Genomic DNA, 14,375 nt, shown 5'->3' with positions numbered 1-14,375 from the left:
ACAACCAAGGATCTTGCAGTGGCAAGGATATGATAATATGAGAAAGATTAAAGTGTTCTCATCAAACAAACATTGCCCTTGTAGGTGGGGTTAAGTATCAGTCCCCAATCTCTATCAGTTCCTATAACCTTCTGTGGGCTGTGCCCTAGTAACCAAAATGTCTTCTCTATAAACACTGATAGTCATCAGAATTGATGGCTATCACAAATCTGAGGTGTGAGCAGGAATGGCTAACTGAATAGAAAATAGCCAGGGAGTGTTTTCTGTGTCTCTGCCTTTGACTTCATCCCTGCCCATAGCCATTTGGGTTCACTCTCTGATGCTTTAAACACCAAGCTACAACCAAATAAACATAACATGTACTATTAGCTGTGCAAGCAAGAGGGAGAAACCTTTTTTCCTGCCCTCTTCAGGCAGATGGCTGAAGCCCTGAAGCATGAGATCTGATTACAGCAATTTTCTTAATGCAGAACTGTGTGGCAGGAGTTGGTTGATGGACCAAAGCCCATGCAGTTTTCCTTATAGCCCAAGAAGGTAGGCAGATAAACAAGGAAGATTCACAGGCTCCAAGGTCAGAAAGGACCTTGCCATTATACTGCCTAATGTCCTACTCTCAGTTTCTCCCAGAAACATGATTGAATCATGGCTTAAAAAAGAAAAAAAAAAGATCTAATCTTATCTTAAAAACTTTGAGCAATGGTGAGTCAACCACCTACCCTGATAAGCTGTTCTAGTGATTAATTTTCCTCACAGCTCGGAAATTGCTTCCTGAAGTGAAGCTTTAGTTTTGTTTACCACTTGTATTTATGAAGCTGCAAAGCTCAAATTTTGCAGACTAATATTGTATGACTAAGATTGCTCTGCTCTGAGAGGGTGGTACATCAAAATTTCTTCATCCAAAAGGGATGCAAAGCTGCAAGGGGGGAACATAAAGTCTCTCAGTGTTAGGTCATCAATTTGGCTATCACATGGGAGTTCAGACCAATGCCATGCCAATAGCTCTTAATTCAGCAGAGACGAGAAAATGGAAAGGAGGCTTCAGAGCACTCAGAAGTTTTGCCAGTGTTATTTATATAAACAGTAGCATAATCAAAGGTGGAATAGTCATGCATGTTGCACTGTGGAAAAATCAAGCAACAACCTTAGTCCTACCCTGGGCAGGTCATGTGTAATTACCAACTGCACCTGATTGATCTTCTAATTGTACTGCGTGCCATTGAAGTTCATCTCTGAGTTGGTGTCCAGTCTTGGCATTCCTGATGTGCCAAAGAACCATGTGCTGAACTGAACATCTCCTCAGCTCCCTAAGCATGCTGTGCCCCATATACAGCCTTCTGGGGGCATTTCTATCTAACAAAATACAGAATGCTGGAGCACAACTGCTTTTTAAGCTTAGGTACAGTGAAAGGGGTAGGCTGCCCTCATCTTCCTAGCTTTGCTCCAGCCCAGGCTCCTCCCTGGGTCTCTGGAGTCACAGTGAATGAAGCTTTCCGATATGGCAGTGCAGGCTGGGAGTTTCATACTAATTCTGGCTATTCAGAACTAAATACCCATCCCTACTTGAGCTGTCAACCAGTGCCTTTCAGTAACTTTGTGCTCATGTGGAAAGAACAAATTAAGTGTGGGAAGGAAAAAAGAGCCTTTCAACTTTGGTTAACTATCTCAACCAATATCTCTGCCCTTGTTCTTTAGTTGTTTAGCATGGTAGCGTGGACTGTACAGGATTCATATGGCACATTGATCAAATAATCCGAAAAAGGACAAATGGGCAGAGACATTGACTCTGATTTGCGTTAAATATCTTATGCCTGAGGTCTAAATGCCATGGTAATTGTAGCATACCAGATAGCTGTCAGCTAATCACTTTTATTAGTTTGAATTTAGAAAACTGGATTTCAGCAAATTAAAAGTTGGTTAAGAGCAGATAGGTTTTGAATTGAAGAATCTAATTAACCTTGCTAGGAAGCTGCAAGGCGTTATATTAAGTCATGAAAATAATTTGTTGGAATAATTACATTTGAACTGTCAGGCTGGAGAAAGGTCATTTTACTTGGTCTGCCAGCACTCTGGGATCTTCTCTGTAACCAACTTCCTTCTGCAAGTTCAGTCTGGTTTTCAGTCAAGACATCTTGGTTCTGTAGTCAGCAGAATCTGCCCAGTAATGGGCAGGGTGAAGATTCCTGGGAAAGAAGATGAGTAGGAGTCACTGAAGTTGTCTCTTTCTCTTTGCCCTGAAAATGCTTCTGGTACTGCTGGCAGACCCTGTGAGCTGAGCTGAGCTGAGCTGAGCTGAGCTGAGGAGCAGGACAGCCAACACTTCCACCCAGTCTGTGCTCACTGCACCTCTCTGCAGCTTCCCAGGTGGAAATCACTGAAGGTGGTTTCAGAGTTGAGGGAACTATTCTAGGCAGGGGTTGCTCACATGAACACACACAGCTGGCATCAGGGCACGGGTCACACTGCCCTCCTGGGGAGCCTGGGAGTGTGGTGGGAGCCAGGATCAGCATGCTGGAGACACTTGGGAGCAGCGAGATCACAGCTGGCAGCTTTGTCTTGCCAGAACTTACCATAGCAGCAGGATCCAGTCGCTGGGAAATCCTCTAGCTGGCATTGGCAAGGCAGTGCTTAGGCATGGAAATATCACTAGGCATAATTTATTTTTTTTTAATTCCTGTGAATTTTTAGGAGTTAAACGTGCATATTGGGTATTCTGCCTAACTTCACTTTGTTAAGACCGCACTACTATAATAAGTCTAAGCACCCCAATCATTGGTGTATGTTCCCTTCTACCCCCTTGTGGGTTCTGGAGTAACTTGTGGAGTGGCTACTCTTGGGAAGTCTTGACAGATCAGCAAATTAAAGTCTTTTAAGTCTAAGCTGCTCTTCCTTCTTTACTGATGATTAAGTTGCTGATCTGTGGTAGTTGGCTGTCTTTAATCAAATCCCTTTTTATTAGAAAGGATTCCCAAATGTCTTATGCTCTGTGCAGTAGGGATAGTTTCTCTCTATCACAGCCCTCCCTGTTGATAAATGCTATTGTAGACAGGCATGTCTGATTTGTTTGGAAAAAATAATACTTAGTGGAGTGGAAATTGGGTAAGGTTGAGGGAGGAGAAATGGATACTTACAGGAGATTAAAATGAAACTATCAAAATTGTTTGTTGGCCGCCGTGGGAAATTACAGCCCTTGATTTTGCATTTTAAAAAACCCAACCAAATACACACACACAAAGATCACAACTGTTCTGGACCACTGTTTCAAGTCTTATAGAAAGAAATGACTTCTGGCAGCTTATCAGTCTCTATCACCATGCAGACAGTGCTGATTAAGACTGGAAAAGTGCCATTGGGGCCCCTCATCTCCTGTTGCCTTCTGGACTATGTCCCAGCTGAGTCACTCCCCACAGCAGTTTCCCTGACTGGTGGGAAGAAACTCTCACTGGTATTTTACCATACATGCTCAGAGCTACCAAAGGAACCACCAATTTTATGTACTGGATAATGTAGCAGTCTCTTTTTGTAGTTCCAACATGCTGTAGGGATGCATGTGGGGAGAAGAGACACACTAAAATCACCCTGTGGGAAATGCTTAGTTTGTGCAGTAAAGGAATCTTGATTTAACTCTGAGCTGATAATTCAGGATATATAGAATATATAGGGTTTTTTGTGTATTTTCTGTGTACCCTGGCTTCAACAATGGGAGAGGTGGTGCAGAATTGGGTCGAAGAGCAAGGCCAAGAAACAGGAGGTTTGACTTTATTTTCCACTTCTCATCTTGACATCTTGACCTGTGGCAGATCGTTTTATCTTTTCAAACCTAATTTTTTCCTTTTTCACCAAATTTTATGGAGATGATTAGCAGCAGCAGTCATATGCGAATCCCCCATGGAGAAGCCTTCATCTCCAATGGTTCTTTGAAATGTCATGTCACAGTCAAGATAAAAGAATGATAAGTGACACCAGTATTGGATCTGCCAAGGCTCTGCCAACCTTTCTGATCACTGGCTTTGCATCTCCATTTGGCTTCCATTCATAAGCTAAAATTCCTTCAATAGGACCAGAGACCTGGTATCCAAACAGTGTTGAATGTGTTTCCTAATTTTACTTCTTGAGAGTCAGAACATAAGTTAGCAGGTAGCAGTCCAAGTCAGGTATGGGAGGGAGTTTGGTAGAGTCATAGGAGGTTCAGCTGAGGAGACACACTGGATGGTCCAGGTATGACTTCCTTTGGTTCATGGTGTCCTTGTTTCCTTTGGCATGGCTCTGAGCACCATACAGTTCTAGAGGCTCTAAATTGAACGTGGTCTGTGTTACATTTCAGTTTTGGTCAGGTGTAACAGCAGCCTCTGAGAGGCACAAGTAGCAACTTGGTTTCATCTGAATTATTGCCAGAAAAAGAAACTGAAAGTTGTCATATCTTGCCTGTACTCTTAGATCTGTTCTGGAAAGGTTATCATTAAAAGAAGCATGTTATTATTACAAGAGCATAATTACATTGTAATTTAGCCATGTAATGTGACGTGTCTTTTGTCTAAAGGCAGGAGTTCTGCTGCAAGATGGTGTCTGTCCTCATTTGAGCAACATCTGGGTCAGAAAATAGTAGGTTAGACTTTCAACAACTGATGAGCCGACAGTCATTTTCTGTTATGTAACCGCTCACAAAAGCAGGAAGAGCAGACATATAATGGGGACCCTTTTCTCCATTGTAGTTCAAATCATTATATTTCTATGTTCAAGCCATATTCCAGCGTTAGCACACAGGCTACAAAGCCAGGAAGCAACCTCTGCTCAGGGAGGTCACAGTGCAGCATCATCAACATGCAGCGGCCCTGTTGTGGCCTGCCGCAAGGGGAGTCACCCTCCCTCTGCTCCCCAGGGGCTTTAATTATCTTGGTAAATGGCTTTCAGAGCCTGTTTCTTCAGTCTCACTTCTGTCAATACTTGCCACCCTCGTCTAGCTTCTTTTCGGGGAGTCCTCTGTCTGCCAGCATCCTTGCACAGCAAGTGGAGGTAGAGTAAATTTATAAAGGGTAATCTCAGGGCAACCTAGACAGTGAATTTTAGCCCACAGTTCCAAAGTAAGAAGACAAAAAGAGTAGGCCAGTGAGTAGTTGGAGAGCAAGATATACCATATCTACATGCACTTACGTCCAGCCATGAGGAAGGCAAGAGGCTGTGAGCTGGTCTAAGTTGCCTCTTAAGCATTTGAAAGGCTGGAAATGGATGCAAAAGTTTGATTCTTCCTGATGTTGATCCTATCAACATCTTACTCTGTATTAATTCTGGGAAATATGTTTTATGAAGCTAAGCACCTAGATATTTTTATGTCGTGGATCTTAGCCTTATAAAGGCTGGAGTGCACATCTTTTAAATGAAGATCCAGCAGACGCAGCAGTCAGGAATGAGAGAAGGGTGCACTTCTGTAAGTCCTGAGCACCTGGAGACAGGAGACTCACCTTGTGTTTTCCTCTTCTTATCCACACAAGAGCGGTGAAGACTTTGCATCATTAATGTTTCTGAAGCAGAGTCTCTTCAGAGACCACTGTGGCTTCACAGATGGGATCTAAATCTTGCATCAAAACCACAATTACCCTTTGTTACTCTGGGTCATAAAATCCCAGCTGGAGCAGGTAGCAAGCAGCATGACTTCTGTGTTTTTAATTCCCTGGTTTAGCTTGAGTTGCTGGCAGTCAACATAGACATATTCTTACTTTTAAACAGAACTGATTTTTGATGCAGAAGTTATTTAAATGGAGAATAAGTTCAGAATACCAAAGTAGCACTTTATCAAAGGGATTCCCTTTGCTGTGAAAGAGAGGTGGGTTTCAGTCCATGAATGAAATTAAGTTTGTTCTGAAAGTTGGTAAATAAGACCTGATAATTTCCTTCTGTCTTCTAAGAGGAATGAAATGTGATAATGAATTTCAGGGATATGTCTTTCTAAAGTACAGCTGTATTCTACATGATTCTTCAGCATGTTTAAAAATTAACATAGTCATGAAAAAAAAAATCCACGAGGGTGGTAGATACTTCCTTTGTTGTGAGAGGGCCCTTAGGATGCTAGGACCTGTACAGATGGACAGGAAAGCTCATCCTCTTTCAGAAAAGCCTTTGAATGATGATGAGACTATTAGTCAACCCCCCATATTTAAGAGTCCCACATGGAAACAAACCAAATCTTTCTACCTTAATTTGACAAATAGTCAATTTGACAAAAGACAATCCAGCTTGCTCATGATGAACTTACAAAGTAAAGTAAACTCTCGGTGGATGGAAAGGGCTGAAGAATTGATAGTGAGCCATCAAGTCTTCACCTGTAGTTCATTAGTCTATGGCTAACTTGGATCTTTAAGAAGCAAAAATAGGACCAAACTGCTGGTTGTTTTCTGCTCCACATGAAATGAGCTGGCTAGTCCTTGGGGGTTTTCTGCAGGGATGTCATCACCTAATAAAAACTATTGCATTAAAAATTGTGGCACCTAAAGGACCCCTGGTTGGGAATTTCCTTGGTGAGGCGAGGAGCTGAAGACAGATTGCTAGTCTAGGACATACAGGATGGAGGAGATTGGTTCTCCTGTTTTATGGAGATGAGTGCAACCAGGAGTTTCCTCCATCCAGTACATCATAAACTGTAAATTCTCACATACAGGTATTTTGAGAGGGAGTTGTGTGTATGTGTGTGTCTGTGAATGAATGAGAATGTTTTTCTGGACTGTATTATTATAGAAGTAATTTTCACTTCAGATAGAGCTTTGGAGTGTTTAAAGCCTCAAGACATTCTTTTGTCATGACTTGTAGCTAAGCTGTCGAGTGAGGCACAGGCATTCAGTTTTGGAGCTGGAGTTAGAAACCCTTCCAGCCATGCAGTCTTTGATAAATCATTGTCCCAATAACACGAAAACAATTTAATTTGTTTTGAGTTAGTTATGTACATGACCTGACAGAAAGGAACCCTTTCTTTGCTTTTTAATACCAAAACCAGCTCACCTGTTCTTTGAAGCTGGATGCACTAAATTTGCAGTTTGCTCCTATGTTTCACTATGGCTCATTGTGCTGCAGCGGCATCCAAGGCTGTGGTCACACTGTCCTATGTACAAATTAAACATGTAGGAACAGGGTGCATCCCTCAGAGTTCTGAACTGAGAATATGTCAAGGACCAGGAAATTACTGTCCCTAATTTACAAACGAGGGGCTGACTGGCAGAGTTAACATGAGTCACCCAGAGTCATGTTGAGATCCAGTAGCAAAGTGGGAATTGAGCCTAGAATTCCTTCAAGTTCCATGCCTTACCCAAAGCTGTGGCCATGCTTTTTATTTTATGTGAAAATCCATCAAAATGGACTTGTGAGCCTTGTCTGATAAGAAATCACAACCTGGGAAGGCTCTTCCCAGCATGCAGAGTAGAAGCTCTCTTTTCCAGGGTTAGTAACAAGGCTATGAAAACAAGAAAGGGGGGAAAATGTGCTCCAGGATCACACTTGATCATTTTCACTGCTGTTAATGTAATGTACCCACTAATGTTATCACACTTCAGCATTTAGATAGTTCAAGGCTATTAGGAAAATTGATAATTCACCATAGTAATCTGTTACTTTTCACTCTAGCTATCACTGTTACATGGAAGTGGGGCACAGTGTGGCATTTGTTATTTCTTCTTCTGGTGGCATTTGTCTCATGCTGTCTTTTTTTGATAGGGTGGTTTGTCTTTTTCTAGTAGCTTTTGGGGGTATTTTAGTGTCATTAACTCAAAATGAGTTATTTCCAGTGGGGGGAAAGGACAGATTTTATCTGGGAGTGAAATGTGTTCAAAAGAAGTATTAAACAGGACTGTCTCATTTGCTGAGTGTTCTCTAGCCTCTTCTCCTCTGATGGAAATGCATCAAAACTGTTTGGTTTTTTTATAAGGAATTGCTTTGACTCAGATTCTGTGAGATGAATCATAACCCACTTTCTCATCTGAGATGTGAAAAAAAAATTCCAGCTCTGCTGTCAATGTCAGCATAATCAATACAGAGTGATTCTCAGTGGTGCAAAGAGGTAGGGGAGGATTAAAAGAATGAAAAGAATCAAAAGTAGCCAAACTTTCCTGCTGGTTTTAGTAAGCTGCACTATTTTCATGTTCCCAAATGCACCTTGCTGTTCATCATGTCATGTCATGAGCACATGTTTTCATGTCTCTGGCTGCAAGCCAAGGTCACAACTGCTGCTCAAGAGTCAGGAGACTGTCATCTCAAACTGGCAGGCAGATCACGAGAAATCAGCCCTGGCAGACATTTGGGATGCTACAAGCAGCCAAGAGGAAACCTGTTTTGATTTGTGAAACCTGCAGTTGAAATGTCCCCTGCCTGGGCTGTGCCAGCACAGATTGTGTCAGCTGAGCAGGAGAGAGTGGCAAAGCACCGTGCCTGTCCCATGGCCCTGCCTAAGCCAGCCCCATAGAGGGAAACAATGTCAATAGCAATAGGATCAGTGTGGGTGCAAAGCAGAGGTGGGAGACTACATCTGATACCTTGTCAACAGCTTTCATTTAGGAACTTGCTCATTTGCTTTTTTTTTTTTGCTTTTTTTCTCCTTGTGTGTCTGCCAAGACATGCACAGAGATTTAGAAATAATTACTTCTGGAAGTGTGAGCTAAGAGCCAAACCTCTGAAAAATTGTGTTCACAGCACCAGGGTCAAAAGGGAACAGCACAGGTAGTGACATGTGTTCTGACAGTTGACAAAATGTATCTCCCCACTGAACACAAGTGGTTCAGTAAAACACCATGCCAATAGCAGACCACTTTGTTGAGAGTTTACAGGTATGGGTACAACCATCTTCCACAGCCTAAGGCACTGTCCTCTGCTAAAGACAGACAGCTGGATGTGGGATGCGAATTGTTTTGTAGATCCTTCCAAATCACTGTCCCAGCCATGCTAAACTGTCTGTTTAAAGCTGTGAATCAGACTGTGTTCAGTTAGCAGCAGTGTTGAACTTTAATATACAATTTCCTCAACAAATTCTGGTTCCAGACAATATCTTGAGAGGTTAATAACTTACTATCTGCTCAGTACATGTTCTGATTCTGTCTGTACTGTCAGGGGCAGGATGGACAGATGATGTGCTGCATTCTTTGTGAGTTCACGTTGAAAGAAGGGATAGTTTTTGTGGGGTGGTTTAGTTGCTTCTGTTGTCATTTAAAATTACACTTGAAAAACCCCAGCTTTTTAAATGTCTCTATTTCCTCACTATATGCTTGCCATGAAAGACAAGTGAATTCAGCATGTGGCTGTCAAAAAAACTGCAGGAAGCCTAAAGCCTTTTACCTTGAATTTTCACTTGTGTTGATGAATGGCTGGGACATGACAATATTGATTTTCCACTCCTTTTAGTGCAGAGATTGTGATCACATGAGCTAAGGAATTATCTCTAGCTGAGCTGGAGGGAGACATTTAGAAAGGATTCTAATGTGGATCCTTCATGCTGTGCAGAACACTGTCACATGAAGCCAGCTCTTCTGGACAGGAAAGCCCTAGCAATCGTCACTGCCAACGTGGAGCTAATTCTGGTCATGTGTTCTTGTTGTCATCTCCACGAGCTGGGCAGCTGCTTCTCATTTCTGTCCCGTGGCTGAAATTAGTGAGAATCCTAAAATGCGTAAATAAAATGTGTGTGTACATATATATATAATGCAGAATACTACCTGGAGTCTGATTCTAATGGCATTCCTTTTTTTCCCATTCTCCATCTCAACATCTCACATCAACTGATCCAGCTTTTGATACCTACATAGGTGACTCTCTCCAACACTGGCAAATCTGATGTGTGTTGTTTAGAGAAGGGAGGAAGGTATGGTGGAAGGGCAGGACTGAGGAAGGTATGGCTACAGTAACAGTGGATGTTTGGGTGGGACATTTTAAAAAACTCCATCTTTTATCTGTGTATGCCTAAAACCGTTGTCTTCTTCTGAAGATAAAATGGCAAAACACAGGCTTCAGTGTGCTGTGCTTGTGCAGTTCCATTAGGCCACTACTGATGCTAAGACCACTATAACCTCTTATTCTGTGTATACTCAATTTCCATGCATGGCAACAAAAAGGGGAGTAGAGTGAAAAATGAAGGTTGCTCATGGTCAGATTTATTTCTACTGTTTCTTCAGGGGCAGAATTCCAAAGGTGAAGGAAGTGGAGCATGTGCAATGCAGATGTGCACAGCTGGTGCACTGCTATCTCTATGGCATCCCTCTGTCAGAAAGGCAACTGAGGAGAGCCACAAGGTCTGTGTCAGCTACATGGCCAGCTCCTAGTGAAAGCTTGTCATTTGAACTCTTTCAGTCTCTTTCTGCCCTGCTGTCTCTAAATTGAGTGAAACTGCTCTGTTCACTCACACAGGGAAGAGTCTCATACTTTCTTGAGAGCTTAGACAAAAAGCCACACTGATAATGCAAGTTTCAGGAGCCTCAGCAGGAGGGTCAGAGACAGACTTTGGAAAAGAGGCCACCCCCAAACTTAGGCCCGAGAGACATTGCTGCTCTGGGGTTGGAGATGTGTGCCCTGAGCTGGCTGTGGTCATGCCTGGTCATGGGTAAAGGATTTTTTGTTTGCAAGGCCCATTGATCCAAGTGTGGCTTGGTCTTTTAAACAAAAACAATACTTCACAGAAAGCCAATTAGTCTTGGGATCTCAGTGGGTTTTCTGTTATTTCTTTGCTCTGATTACATTGGGTGAGGAGCCATAACTAAGTTTCAAGTCTACAGACTCTGCTTCCTTCTGTTTTGTGCACCTTGCTGCCTATTGCCCTTTGTGGCACAACTTTCAGGGAAGACAACGTGGCTGACCTATGGTCTTGAGTCCTTTGTAAGTGACAGAAGTGCTGGTAATATGAGTAACAGCTTTTTGGTAGCAAGTAGGAACGGTGTGTGTCCAGCAAATGTCTGATTACAGGAGCTGTTCTGGCCTACGGAAATTGCAGAACAATGTGTTCAGAAGAACAAACATTTCACAGGATGAAGTTTTGGAGCATGGTCTAATTGTGGCACATAGTGGCTCATATCTCAGTAGGTTTACAAGAAGATGCTGCAACTGACATCAGCTTGGCTAGAGTAAAATAAACACTGCCCAAACTCTTAGGACATCAGTGTGTGCAATAGCTTCATTCTTGTCTTCTGGGGACGGGGGAGAACAGAACAATATACAGCACAAATAACGCTGTAAAATGAGATATTGATATTGTTTCCCCATGGCAATTTACTAATTTTGTGTCACTCTTAGCTGGGAATATCGTATGGTGACCCTTAATACCTCAGACAGGGTTCATCTGCATGAAAAGGAGCTCATAAGACTTTATTCTGTGATTTCCAAAAGACCAATATCTATCTTTTTTGCTATGCTGAAGTTCCTTTGACTTTCTCATGAAGCAATACTGGCACTCAGACTTTTTTGCAGGTTCTAATGTTTGGACATGGATCTGAAGCTTATCTCAAACTCTTCTGGTCTAGAGCACGATTGTAGACTTCCCACAAGCTACACAATGCATTTTGTTTTGTGGCCCTCATCTATGCAGGGATGCTTAGAACAATGGAAAACAATGAAAGCAATTTCTAAAATGTTTGAAGTCCCAAAAGGTTTTGTTTTGAAGGCTTTTGTAAGTTGTAGCTTTCCATTGGGACAAAAGTCTCCCACACTTTTTCCTATGCTGGGGTGGGAGTAATAGCTTCTCTGACCTAACCATCACATCTTATCTTGTCAACATAATAAAGCTGCATCATTTTATGTGCAAATGGAAAGCTACTGACTTAAACCAGTGTTGGCTTTCTGGGTTTGGTCATATAAATTCAAAATAAGTCGACTAAGTTTACATCAGCTAAAATCAGGCTTGGTATAAACTGTCTCTACATTTACCTCAGATCTAAATTTGGAGGTCTAGTGGATTTCAAATGATTCCATTATCACATGTAAACAAGTCCATCAGTTTTCCCTACTGTCACATCAAGGAGTTTAATGAGGATTAGATACCCTTACTGTTTTCACAGTGAACTCCCATGAATGTAGGAAACAGTAAAGAGCACCCTGAAAGTTCAGAGCCCAGCGATTTGCCAACTTTGCTCGTACAGAATTGCCGTCACCAGTACGGCATGTTCAGGACGTTTTCCAACACCAAGTTTTTGGCAAACAGTCCCTGCTGATGATGGCCTTTTCTAATGCCTGCTCAAGGGCATTGGACTGGCAGAACTCATCATGAGCTCTGGATATTGAATCAGTCCTTTCCAATTGGTTCAGCCGTGGGAGGGATGAGGGAAAGCTTTTGCGGTTTCAGTTTCCATTGGCACAAAATTTTCAGGTCATGAATTGTGTGAATAATTCAGGAGACAGGGATTGGTGCCCTTAGCATGGAAGCTCTGAGCATGGACGTCAATTCAGGAAGAATCTTCCATATTAGTGGTACTAAGATGAGTGATGAGTGATGAGTAGTACTTCAAGCACGCCTTTGTAGATGCCGGTCAACATCAGAGCCTCCTCATAGAGACCTTAAAGTGAAATGTCAGGACAGTCTTTAATCATGAGAAATGGATCAGTACCCACAATTCTCATGTCTCCTACTGTTAGTCAAGAGACCACGGAGTCAAAACTACCACCTCAAACAGATCAGACTTAATACCACTAAAGAGCTTTGTTTTACGGTATGAGTTTTTTATTAACTTATTCTTTTTTAAGCCTTGCTAATTTTGAATCAAAAGCTGTAGGATGTGTGAGAGTGACACATGCAATTGTGCAGATGGATTTCCACATCCTTTCTTTAAATAAAATAATAATTGTTATAAATATGTCTCTCATATTTTGCACTAATTCACTTGTAATAGAGGCCAAGCAAGAAAACTTTGATATCCTTATGCAGAAAGCTCTGAGAGTGTGACAATCAGGTGAACATAATGATCTGTGGACACTTGATATGAGTGCTCCATCATGGACTCCAGATGAAGCATGTGCCACTGGAGGTTATTCTCAGATTAGAGTTATCAGTATTACTTTCCATCTACCCCGGCCAGTAAAAGCAGGTCCTATGACCTGAAGGAGGAGTAGAATTATAGTTATTACTTAATTACATCAGTCTAATAAATATGGTGTTACCAACATCAAATGACATTTTAAAAGGACTTTTGCTTTCAATACCAATGTCACATTTTAAAATCATGACATGTGTGGTCATTCTGAACAGGAACAAGTATTGAACGCCCCTTGCAGAATCAGAGTGCTTCTCCATCCCAGATTGTAAAGTTCCTGTTACTTGTCCAAGAGAGTAAACAAATATTGGACCTTGTACCTGGTTGGATAGGTCTCAGATTTTGGAGTGAAGAAGGAAACCTCTGTCTAGCAGGTTGCTTTAATGAGGGAAAAAAACAGCATTAGTTGATTCCAGCTACTGAGAAACTTGGAGTGATGGAATTCATTGCAAGGAACAGTGGATGCTCAGCATACAGGTGAGGTGGTTTCCAGTGCCTGAGGGATGTGATTTATGGCAGGGCTGCTGTCAACACACAGACAGCGCATGTTTCAAAACAGCAAGGAAGCTTTGGGTTGGTGCCGGATTGTGAAAGGCAGGGTTTTCAAAAGACCTGAAATAAATGAGGTGCTGCTTGAAATTCAGTGTGACATCTTCTGATGCAGCCAGGCACCTTTGAAAACCTCAGGCCTTAACGTTGTTGGGCCTATGAGAGCTGCCATTTGTTCAGGACACTACTCTTTGTCAGATCCAGCCTTTCTTCATTTTTTTTCCTTTCCCTTTTGGCAGTAAGGAGATAGGTTCCCTCCCTGTTTTTTGAGTTTTGTCAGATGTTTTTCCTCAGGCGAGCATGCAGGAGGCATTCCAGGTTGGTAGACCAGAGCCAATGGCACAGGAAGCGTCTCTGACTCAAAACTTTGCCATTACTCAGGCAATTTCATCTTCACCCCTGAACAGAGCCTTTGGTGAAAATCAGTTCATGCCACAACCTTCCCAGTGATGGCACGAGGCAGAGATGAGCTGTGGGATACCAGCTAGAGCACAGTCAGGCTGTGGAAGAGTGAATTGAGTCATTCATGCCCAGCCATAGATGTGATTTTTGGCTGGGATTGAGGTTTCTTAACACAGTGATGATACCTATCCTGGGCTTATGAAATGGATTGACTGGGCAGGGGGACAGAAGTGGTTTGAAGTGCCCTTGTGCAACATGGACACAGTTGGAGATGAAAGTCTTTGGGACAGGGGCCATTGTTTGCTCTGTGTTTGTCCTGCACCTAATATCACAGAGCTGCACCCCATTGCTTGGGCTCCTTGAGCCTGCTTTCATGCTGGAAATGGCAAACCCAACCACAGTCCTCAGGGAATGTGGTAAAAGACAACTCATTTTTTGACCTAG

General features: G+C 42.3%; 1 protein-coding gene across 1 annotated transcript in view; it reads left to right on the top strand.

The window, feature by feature from the left end:
- The window catches only part of LOC117001014 (LIM domain containing preferred translocation partner in lipoma), a 326,262-nt gene that overhangs the window by 253,234 nt on the left and 58,653 nt on the right, over window positions 1-14,375 (top strand). The window lies entirely within an intron of this gene.

The sequence above is a fragment of the Catharus ustulatus genome, chromosome 10 (genome assembly GCF_009819885.2).
Source record: "Catharus ustulatus isolate bCatUst1 chromosome 10, bCatUst1.pri.v2, whole genome shotgun sequence".
Lineage (NCBI taxonomy): Eukaryota > Metazoa > Chordata > Aves > Passeriformes > Turdidae > Catharus > Catharus ustulatus.
This window is presented reverse-complemented; position numbering and strand designations above follow the sequence as displayed.